This window comes from Macrotis lagotis, chromosome 3 (genome assembly GCF_037893015.1).
Source record: "Macrotis lagotis isolate mMagLag1 chromosome 3, bilby.v1.9.chrom.fasta, whole genome shotgun sequence".
Classification (NCBI taxonomy): domain Eukaryota; kingdom Metazoa; phylum Chordata; class Mammalia; order Peramelemorphia; family Peramelidae; genus Macrotis; species Macrotis lagotis.
In genome coordinates this window covers 53,359,644-53,371,288 of record NC_133660.1, presented here as the reverse complement: position 1 = coordinate 53,371,288, position 11,645 = coordinate 53,359,644, and the positions used below count along the sequence as shown (strand labels likewise).

At 34.7% G+C, this 11,645-nt stretch overlaps 1 long non-coding RNA gene across 1 annotated transcript; it reads right to left on the bottom strand.

Moving 5' to 3' along the window:
• Positions 1–1,086: 1,086 nt before the first annotated feature.
• Positions 1,087–8,814, bottom strand: LOC141516085 (uncharacterized). Its single transcript, XR_012476606.1, has 3 exons — positions 8,568–8,814; positions 2,718–2,846; positions 1,087–1,182 (listed from the first exon to the last, which is right to left on the bottom strand). It is a non-coding gene; the product is annotated as an uncharacterized LOC141516085 (long non-coding RNA).
• Positions 8,815–11,645: the final 2,831 nt, after the last annotated feature.

Sequence of the window (11,645 nt, the reverse complement as noted above, 5' to 3'; positions counted from 1 at the left end):
TTTTTGTACAAGTGATATTTTTACCCTTTTTCATAATCTCTTCAGAGTATAGACCCCGTAGTGGTATTGCTGGGTCAAAGTTTATGTACATTTTTGTTGCCCTTTGGGCATAATCCCAAATTGCTCTCCTGAAATGTTGGATGGGTTCACAGCTCCAGTGTTTCAGATTTCCTGAATCCCTTACAATATTGATCATCGTCCTTTCTTGTCATATTAGCCAGTCTGAGAGGTGTGAGGTGCTATCTCAGACATGCTTTAATTTGAGTTTCTCTAATAGATACTGAATCTTTTTGAGTCTGTCATGACTCTTACTTTGCATTGCATAGATTGATGCCATCTTTTTTTCCTCTTATTTAGCAGAGCTGTAGCCAACTATTTTCAATATCATCAACAATCCTCAATCTCTGGAGTTCTAAAATGTATTGTCTAGTTACCATCCCTTCTGAGGTGTAATTCCTTACAGATGCTCTTGCCATGACAGATACTCTTGTTATCTTCATTCTCTCTGCTTTAACAGGGTATTTCTACCCAACATCCCTGGATCCTGCTAATACATGGAAAGAGATTTATGAAACCATGCTTTATATTATCTTTTTTTCCTCATATTCTTCCAATATCTTGTGTGATACTGAAGTCTCAATGAAATGTTGATTTTTCTGTTTATTACAATGTCACTATTATGGAATCCCAGGGCTAGTCTTCAGGCTTTCAGAGTTCAACACTGTCCATGCTAGTAAAATGATTTTGTCAAGTTAATTCTAGCCAATAGGATTTTGAATTGGATCATTTGACAATGGAGTTTAGTGACTTGCCCAAGGTCACACAGCTAGGTAAATAAGTGTGTGAGGTCAGATTTTAATCCAGATCTTCCTGACTCCAGGACTGTTGCTCTATCCACAATACTTACTTTTACAGAAGAATGGGGGCTTAGTGAGCCAAGGCATCTTGGCCAAGGTTATCCAGCCAGATGGTCACAGAGGCCAAATTCAAGTTCAGTTTATTATTCCAAAGTCATTATTTCTTTTACATTATCTCACAATGCATCACTGGGAAACAGCCTCAGAGGCAAAATAATTTCATGGGCACTTTAATGAAGTGTAAAAGTTGAAACATCTTTTGAACCTAAGTCCTGGGCTCTTCCCATTGTGCCAGTCCTGAGTTTTCTACTCCCATCTCTCACTCCTGCATTGAGGGAAAGGAAACAAGAAAATAAAAGAGATAGAGCAGAAAGAAGATCAAAGAGAGGAAAAAGTTATACACAGAAGTATCCACTTTTTTGAGAAGTACCTATTAGATTCTTATTCTCATGAATTTTGTTCCCTAGGCGTCAGCAGCTTCTTTTCCCCAATATTTATTGTAAATATTCACAACTTCCTCACTCATGAGTATTTCTAAAGCCTAACCTTCCTGCATGGAAGGGACATTCTCTAGCTTTTTGCTTAAATTACTGTCACCTTCCTCACAAATAGATTTCTTCTGGGGTAATTTCCTCTGGTCCAAAAGTAACTTTAATTCTTTTGTCACTCAAAATAAGTATTTGGCAAAATAATTATGTTACTTTGATATAAATTACTTTTTTAAATGTATTTATTTTTTCCATCCTTATGCACATATATAGTTTTAAGTTACAAAATTTCCTTTCACACTCCCTTCCTACCCCCCTACCCCCACCTCAGTGGCAAAAAGTCAGCTTAGCATTGGACATATCTATTTTGATAAACATGTTTATAGATTAGTCATTTCCAGTATGAGGAATTAGGATTAAGAGAAAGAGTTACATAAGATAATTTTTATAATGTGTTCATCAGATTCTGAAGGGGGTTTTTTGTTTTGTTTTGTTTTTCTTCCTTTGAATGGGGATAACATTGTCCATAGCCAGAGCTCTCTGAAGTGTTGAGAGGAGTTGCTTCTTTCAAGGTTGATTATTTCACTATGTTCTTCTTAATGTTCTCTTGGTTCTGTTCCCTTCCCTCAGCATCAGATCTCATAAGTCATTCCATGCTTCTCTAGAGTCTGAGCATTTATGGCTTTTCATAGAACAATAGTACTCCATAGTATCCCTGTACCATAACTTGTTCAGCCATTCCCAAATTGATGGGCATCACTTCAATCTCAAATTCTTATCCACTACAAAAAGAACTGCTACAAATATTTTGGAATATTTGGAACTTGTCCCATTTTTTATGATTTCTTCTGGATATAGGCCTATAATTGGAATTGCTGGATCAAAGGGAATGAACATTTTTATTGCTCTTTCGGCATAGTTTCTTCCATACTGTTTTCTAGAATTGGAAATTGGAGAGACTGTTCACAACTCCACTAACAATGCATCAATGTCCCAATCCTCCGATAACTTCTTCGATAGTGATCATTTTCCCTTTTTCTCATCTTGGCAAATCTGATAGATGTGAAGTGATACCTATTGTTCTTTTAATTTACATTTCTATAATAAATAATGATTTGGAGCATTTTTTCATATATAATTTTAGAAATATATATATATAAATATATATATATATATATATATATACACATAGCTTTAATTTCTTTATTTGAAAACTGTCTTTTCTTATCCTTTGACCATTTATCAATTCAGGAATGTATCTGATATAAGTTTCACAAGTCATTTTGACTTAACCACCAAGGTAGGGCAGGTCCTAGGAAGAAGAAATGGAGGTAAAGAACTAGAGGAAAAATAATTTATTATCATATCTTACCCGGATAAGGGTCAAAGAATCTGGAAAAAGTTGAATTCCTACTAGTGATACTTTTCTCCATCTTCCTGAATTCCATCCTTTTTAATTTTAGAGAAGCAGAAAGGCAGCATATTGTAGAGAACTTTCAACCTAAACAAAGCAAATCATGTGTTGAAATCCTCCCTTGACTCCTACTAGTTGTGTGATTGTAAACAAGCTGCTTCTCCCAGCCTCAATTTCTGCAACTGTAGTTAATAGCATACCTAATGAATATGAATACTATTATTCATAATATTAAATGAGATCATACATATGAAGTGCTATTATATATTTATATATATATATATATATATATATATAAAATGAAGTTATTATATTCTGCTATAGAAACTCAATGGTTTAAAGCTAAATCCTTTCTCAACTGAGAACAGCTCTGCTAAGTGAAGACAAAGCTTTTATCAGGTAAGCAGAAGGCTTCTCCATATAGTAATCCAGAGTCATTCATCCTCAAAGCTGGTTAAAACTCTTTTAAGAAGGCTTCTTGGGAAAGCTTTGGAAGTTTTTGTTAATTTAAATTCATTTTGCTTTAGGTGTGACGATTATGTTTTGCTTTGTCATTGATGTTGTTTTCTATCAAGAGCTCATGATGTTTATGAAATTCCTCCTCTAGTTCTACCACTTTCTTTTTTGTCCAACCCTATTATAACTATTTGCAAATATCCTATTCATATTCAAAACACAGAAAACCTCTAGGTCTGACTCTCTGTAATCACAACCAAAGTCAAAACCCACACAAAGATATCAGTGAGAGCCTTGAGAACTCTATAGTTCAATTCAATAGAGCACCATAGCATTTATACTGCATTTTGGTAAGACTATAAATTATTCATCCATTTTGGATATTAATTTATGAGAATTATCCATAGAATTATATTCCTTCACAAAAGGTTGTGAAAATATTCTTTGTTAGACTTGGTTCTGTGGTTTTATCCATTCTATTATGAGACTCCATTTGTAGATCAGCACCTGAGCTGCAAATTTAAGTTTTAGAGAATTGCCTTGGACCATTGGAAAGTCCTGGGTACTTGAAGCTAGAAGAGTAAAAGGACCTAAATATCCTGAATTCACAATCAGTTCTGCATCCTCTATCTTAAGATTGCCTTTTAGAAACCTACTTAGAGTGATTTAATTTGGCTCTGACAGATTCCATCATGTCCATCCAGCTTGGTACTTGAGAGACTTTAGGGAGCTTCCCTTGTATAAGATACAGGACACCCTCTCTTAGTTGAGCAGAGTTATCTTTCTCCCAGTAGGAGAGAGTTTCTTCTTTCTGTTACTGTCTATTATATATAATGTGTGTCATTGCTATGCACTATATGTGTTCATTAGGAAAATGGCATTAGATGGGAAAGGAGTCAAGCCTTGAATATGGAGTTTGGGATCACCCTACCCCCAAATGACAAAGTGATCAGAAGTTAGAACCCAACCATATCTCCTAGACTAATTGTATTTTAGCAAGAAGATAGATGTAATTCTAAGCCAGTATTCCCTCTTTTTGAAGAGAGAAGAGTAGACTTCTGGTCCCAGTCTTCAGCTTCTCCTCCTGGAAACAATTAAAGTCTCATTTAGAGAAAGGTGCAGGAAGAGGAGAACAGAGAGTACTATTCTGCTTCCCTCTGGACCAACAACTATAGTCTCTCCATAACATATGTGAGACACTTTCTACACATGAGACCCTTCAATTCCTTCACCACACTGGTGAGGATCTGAGGTCACATTTGAACTCATGTCTTCTAGACTCTTAAAGGCTCTAGTGAATGGAGATCCCCTGTGACACCTAACTGCCTCCACTCTGAATACTGGATGATTTTTAATACAGGACATTTGAAGGTGAAACTCCTTTATAAGTCTAAGAAAAACAGTTATACCTGAATATTATGGCTTTGAGAAACATCAGCTCAGTCAGTACAGAAACTGGCACAAAATGGGAAATAGACAACTGGGTCCAAACCTGTTTAGAGTAAGTACCTGGTTCTTTGCATACTTGCCTAAGACTTCACTTGCTTATCATCTTCCAGAGTCTATTTCTCCAACATTACTAACCTGTACTCCCACATTTTGGTTATATCTCCTAATATCCATTTTCTTGTGGTCAACTTTACTCATCCCAGGTCAGCTTCCCAAAATTATGGCTACATCCAAAAAGAGAAGTCTTAGGCATCAACCAATGCTACACCTGGCTGCATCTAAAGACAGTATTGAGGAAAACAATACAACCAGAAAGATAATGAAATCCAAAGAGCTTGTGGGACAAAAGTTGTTCAAAATGGAGACCGGAGAGAACCTCAATTTTAATCCCTTCATTTTACAGATGAGGAGAAAATAAGTAAAAAAATAAGTATTTATCTAATTCCTACTATGTGAAAGTGTTAGGTATACAAAGACAAAAGCAGAAACGCTTCCTACCTTTAGATATATTATAATCTTATGTGATTTGTTTAAGGTTTAAATAATTAGGGACAGATTCAAATTAAAAATATAGACTTCTTATGGCCATTCCAGTATGCTGTCTACACATACACATGCATATAAATATGTATATATGTGTATATATGCATATATATATATATGTACTGGTATTCATATATATATATATATATATATATATTTTTCAATTTTCTTCTTTAATTTATATAAAAACAATACTGAAAATTATAACAAAATAGAGTCATTGTTAAATTATAAAACTATAACATCCATGGTCCACAGGTCACATACACTTGAGTGTAGCTCAAACCAGATTAAAATATAACTGGAGAACATTTAATAAAAATACAATAAAATATAAATGATATTGCATTTTAAAATTAAGTCCATATGTGCCCTACAAGAATTGTTATATAAGTATTGGTGGTCCCCATTTCTATTTTGACTTTGATATCACTTCTGTATTATACCCATATAAAGAGTTCTTCAAAAATCACATCTGTCATATACATATCCATTCTTATATTCATATTGTTTTATTCGGACAATTCCATAATGAAAAATAGGGTAAGCAAAGTTTTACTAATTTTAAAGACAAAGAAACAAATTCTTAGCAATTATATTGACTTGGCTAAGGTCACCCAGCTTAAAAATGGCAGAATTGGGTTTCAAACCAGGTCTTCTCTTTCAAATTCATTTTTCTTTTCACTAGGACACAGCATATTGTAGATTGAATATACATGAAAACTCTGAAGGAAAAAGCTTTTAAGCAATTTTACATTTGCCCCTAGATCTTGGAAAATAGCTTCTTGTAAGAAAAATTCTTTCTCCATTATACCTAGTCTTTTCCTGACTTATTCATCACCTGAGAGTTGAGTTTGTCAATGATTTTAATGTATTTAATTGCCAGAAATGTATGTGTATATACATATATTTCTGTGATTGTATATATGCGAGGTTGTGGATTTTTTCTGTCAATTCAAGAAATAGTAGTCATTAAAACATAATCACAAATAATGATAATGTCTTTAGAATCTCTACCTCTCTTCAAAATCTGCCTCATAGTCCTAGAAACTATATAGGCAACATATCCCTGGAGCTTGCCAAAAGTCAGTTAATTGCACTGTCAAGTAGCTATAAATTCTAAAATGACAACAGGATATTTTTAACACCAATCTAAAATGTTTTGGAGGATGAGGATAGGGTGGAATTAGACAGTCCTTTTAATTAGCCCAAATTGCCAGGTCTTACAAAGATTCATCTTTTCAACACAAATAGTCTCCTGGAGAAACTTTATGGTTATGAACTTTTAAAAGACCATAATATCCAAAGAATTAAAACTGTGGAGGAGGCAAAGGGGAAAAAAGGAAACACATGTTGGGTATACATTAGCTTCATTCCATTTCCAATGGAATGTCCTCCTTGATTTCAGACTTGAAGAACCTTTAGTTTCCTCAGACACCACATTCCAGTTGTCATTGTTCCGGATGTCCCCTGGTACTAGTCCTACTCCCATTAGTTTGTGTTTGCTTGTATATATATTTTGGACATTAATTATATAGCTGCATTCTATCTCCGCTTATAGAAGATACCTTAAGGATTCATTTTTATTTTTATAACCACAGTAATTAGCAGGGTTCCTGGAACTCCTAAGATATAAGTAAGCTGTGAGACCTTGACTTTAAAATTCCTGCATCTATCTCGGGTGGCTAGCTCTTTGGAACATATTAGTCAAGAATTTGGAGAATTGTGGAAATTGTGATTTCACTCCTTTGCCTGTTAAAGGAAGTCCCAGACGATGAGTCAGAACTCCTGGGGCCCAATCAGAGCTATGTTTGGAGGGGTCATCTTGGGCATGGGACAATGGCATGATCGTGACTCTTCGTAGTGTTCTTTATATTATATTATTTTTCTAATTATTATATACCACCTATTTTTTATTTGTACTGTGCTACTGTAACATGCCCTCTGCCTCCATAGTGAGAGCTCTTTTCACTTTCCCAGCCTGTGTAATTTTTTCAGTTACCAAAATGCAAAATTTCAAAAAAAGACATGAATTACCTTCAGCCTTAACCTACTCCTACTATCTCAAACTTTTGTCAGTTTTATTTTTCCTCCCTGGTTAAGCAAGATCTTTCATTTTCCCTCCTACTCAGGAACCTGTTAATACCTGGTAATAGCAGCAATTGGAGAGGTAGAAGTGTTTTGTAAGGTCACATTGCCATCTAGTGGTAAGCAGAAGACTATACAGAAATTTCTCATTCACTGGGACTGAAATTAGTCTTGAAACATTTATCAGTCTAATTTATTATATATTCAATTCTTGCCTGAAGAGAGAATATATATTTTCATCGAGGAGATAAAAATAATAAAAATCTAAGAAACACGGTTTCATTTATATATTCACAGTAGCCAAATCAAGGGGCAAAGAAAAGTCTTTAAAAATACCTATGTGGCATAGTAATTGAAGAGCCAGCTACAGAGTGAGACTTTGCTTGGGTTTAAGACTCATTTCTGATAAATACTTACCATGAGAACATTCTCCAATCACAGCTCCTCGATATTCCAAGACTTTGCAAAACAAAGATGCAGAGCGGGTGGCAATCTGATTGAATGGAGGGACTTTTCTAAACAGGAGTGCCTTAGAAGTAAAAACTAAAATAGGCTTGCAACTCTGCATTCATTTATTGTATAGAAAATTTATCAGATGCTCATTTAAATTGATTAACATTTCCCACTTCTTGCACTTTTGCTTTTCTCATTCTGAGACTCATTTATATTTATCATTTCAAAGAGTTTGTGGGAAGATTTCATTCAGGAGATATAAATATTCCTAAGTGATGTGACATGTTGCACATGGATCAACAACCTATCTAAATGAGCATAAGAAATTAGCCAAGACCCATTAAAAACAAGAAACAGATTTAAAGGGAAATTGTCCTTTGAAATCTATGCAATTTCTGTTGTCTTTAATTTTTTTTTCCTCCTGATATATGATTCTGTAACATTTACATTTTTAAGCTCCACACATGGGGGATAGGGAGAGGTAAATTAAAAGCCAAAGTGTGGATACACTGAATGTAAATGGAAAAAAATTATTTTGAAACCATTTTATTTGGAAACATAGCCTTCCATTGCAAAGCAAAAATGTATAGCCCCTTAAATTCAACAGTTTTACAGTGTTTTGCTATCATTATGTTTTTAATGTAGTTTGCATATTTGCCAGAAGCTTAACTAGGAGGATTTGACATTAAGATCCCTACATCCTCAGTAGTAATTTCCTAAACTATGATTCCGGATTCTTTCCTTCCTGGACAAGATATGTGCTAGGGCAGAAGGATATAGGGAAGTAAAACCTCAATTGTTTAAAAGGAAAAGCCTTACCTGCTGGTGGAAGCTGTTGGGAGTAGGGAACCATGGGACCAGCTGCCTGCCAAAGCCCACTCAGAGAGGATAGGGCCAGGCAACAGAAAACACATATGACCAGTTAAAAATCTCTACAAGAGACTCGAGTGTGCCATGTGAGCTTCTTAAAAGCAAAATCCAGACAGAATCTATCTCTCAATAAATCTTTTTTCCCCCTTTCCATTACTAGTTAGGTATTGTTGGCTTTAAGCCACCTGATTTTACTATGATTTATTAACTGTTATGCATTATATATGAGATTCAGGTTTACTGAAGAGTTACCCTTATGGTCATTGTTGCATACAAATCAGCTACTGTTAGAGAGCTTTATTGCATCATTTTACATTGCTAGGAATTTTGTCAGCCAGCTCCAGGAGATGTAGCTGGTAAAAGGGGTGGGGGGGAGTCCTCCTATCATTTATTTTTGACCATATAGGTTATAATAGCACATACCTGGCATGTTGAGAACAATGGTTCTTTGTTCCAATCTATTCTAGAACAATGGCTCTCAAGAAATAAATACCTGTTGTCTAGATCAAGGAATTCTTATCAGCCCTCCCTCTCTCCTACCCAACCCTATCATCACTATTTCATAAGGTATAAGTAGGTATAATTAGGCACCATTTTTGATGATTTTTTAAAAAGGACAAGAAAAACACAGGGAACAGGGGTGGGAGAGGGGGAAAAGGTAAGTCAAGCTCCTTTATAGATTGGGAAAATGTACCAGGGATTTAGCCAACCCTTAGAAATAAGCCACAACAAAATAATGTTCATGCATTCTTTGACACTGATTGTTCACAAGTAAAATTTCCAGCTCAACACTCCAGATTATTGTTTGAAGGATTCCTTTCCCTTCATGTCATGCAGATGCATATATTTTCCAAGTGGAGGTAAACAAATAAAACAAAAACAGCACATTAAGCAAATAGTCTTGGTTTGCTTGCACGAGAGGAGAGCAAGCTCAGCCAGAAAGGGATGCTATGAACTCAAAGGAAAAGGGGAGAAGGAGCCTCCAGAGGCATCCTGGAAAAGGAGGAGGCAGGAGGGAGGGAAGAGAAAATAAAAGAGAAAGCTCCCTCCAAATCTGTAATATTGCCATGTTACTCCAACCACAAGTGCTGCAATCTATCTTAGCCTGGCATGTTATGAAGTGTTTCTAAAGAAGGAAGTTATTGTGAGGTAAAAGCATTTTGTCTGACAGAGAAAGAGTTTGGGAGTTCTATTCTTTATCAAGAGACTCCTAAATCTATCGGAATCATTACAGCAATCTCTCTGTGTGTCTGTATGTGTATGTGTACCCAAGTGTGCATGTATGCATTTAGCAGAATCTTGGAAATGCTTACTTTCTGCTTGATCTTGGGCAAATCACAACTCTCATTCTGTTTCCTTATCTTTAAAATGGGGAAGTTGGAGAAGATCACTTCTGAGGTCTCCTCTGTTCTAGATCTATGATCCTTTGTATCTATCTATCTATCTATCTATCTATCTATCTATCTTTTATCTGTCTTTCTGTCTGCTTGTATCTATGAAAAGGGGAAGAAATGGATAAGGGTAAGATAGAGACACATACATACATACATATATATATACATATATATATGTTTCTAAAATAAGGACAAGAACATGCAATCCACACATGTCTTATAATATTTATATACACATGCATATATAAACATATGCATAATGTTTGACTGTTTAGACATGTATATTTGCATATGTGTATATTGTCCTTATGTTGTGTGCACATGAATACATTTGGAGGAAAGCTTTTAGCAGGATGGTTGGATCCTGCATGGAAGATTTATGGAAGGATTTGGGTAAAATGATGGAGATGGAATCTACACTGATGAGATCATAAACATTCTAAGATTCCTCTAGTCATCAGGAAATACTTAAGAAAAACTGGGAATCTCTACTTTGAGCTTAACATCTTTTCAAAATACCGTTTTTTACCCTCCCCCCCCGCAAACAATAGCAAAATGATTTGGCAGTTAGACTAGATCAGTTATTCATACTCTCTTGAAGTCTCTGATTTCCCCAAAATTTTTTAGTTCATCTTATTTCATTGCATAAAAGTCTATTGGATCATAAGGACATTAATTTAGAGTGTGAATGGAACTTATAAATAATTGTATGCTACTCCTTGATTTTACAGAGGAAACTGAGGTCCTGAGAGAGTAGGTGATTTATAGGTCAAAGATTTAGAATTAATAATGATAATAATGTTGTTTTTATTATATAATTATAATACAAAGTATTAATTTGTTATTGATAGCACATAATAAATGATATAATATTGCTAAAATTCTTAAATTATCTACTATGCTCAAAGCACTCTGCTAAACACTTTATGATTATTATCTCATTGAATACTAGAAGCAATTTTTGAGATTATCTAGTCTTGTTCATAAATTTAGAGATGTTGGTAACTTTGAAATCCATCAAGTGAAACCATCTTATTTTACAGATGAGGAAACTGAGACCCAAAAAGGTAAAGTGATTTGGCCAAGATCAAACAAGCAGTAAGTGGCACATTCAGGATACAACCTCAGTTCCTATAATTCAAAAGGCAAAATTCTTTCCAACATACTTAATCATTTAAATTGTTTAGTTAAATTTCACTTTTCACAATGTACAAAAGAGTGTATTATTGAAGCAGAACAGTAAAGATAATTTCTTTCATATAGTCATATACTTTAGAAATGACCAAGTTCTCACATGAGCCAAAGATATACTTAGGCAAATTTGAGAATTAAACAGAAAAGAAGAGGATTCTTTAAAAAGACAGGTGGAGATTTAAAAAACCAAAAAAGAAAAAGAAAGAACAAGCAACTTTATAATGGGATACAAGACAGAAGAAATACTGAAAAAATATCTCAATCTTAGAATCATATCGACAAGCCAAATCTATAACATCCATAAAACTCTTAGGATTTCCCAGAGTATCAAAACAATTGATACTCTGATACATAATATGGCCTAGTCCTACATACAAAAATCAAACTTCTTTTGGTGTCATGACCCCAAGATATCCTCACTTCATTTCCTGAGTCACAC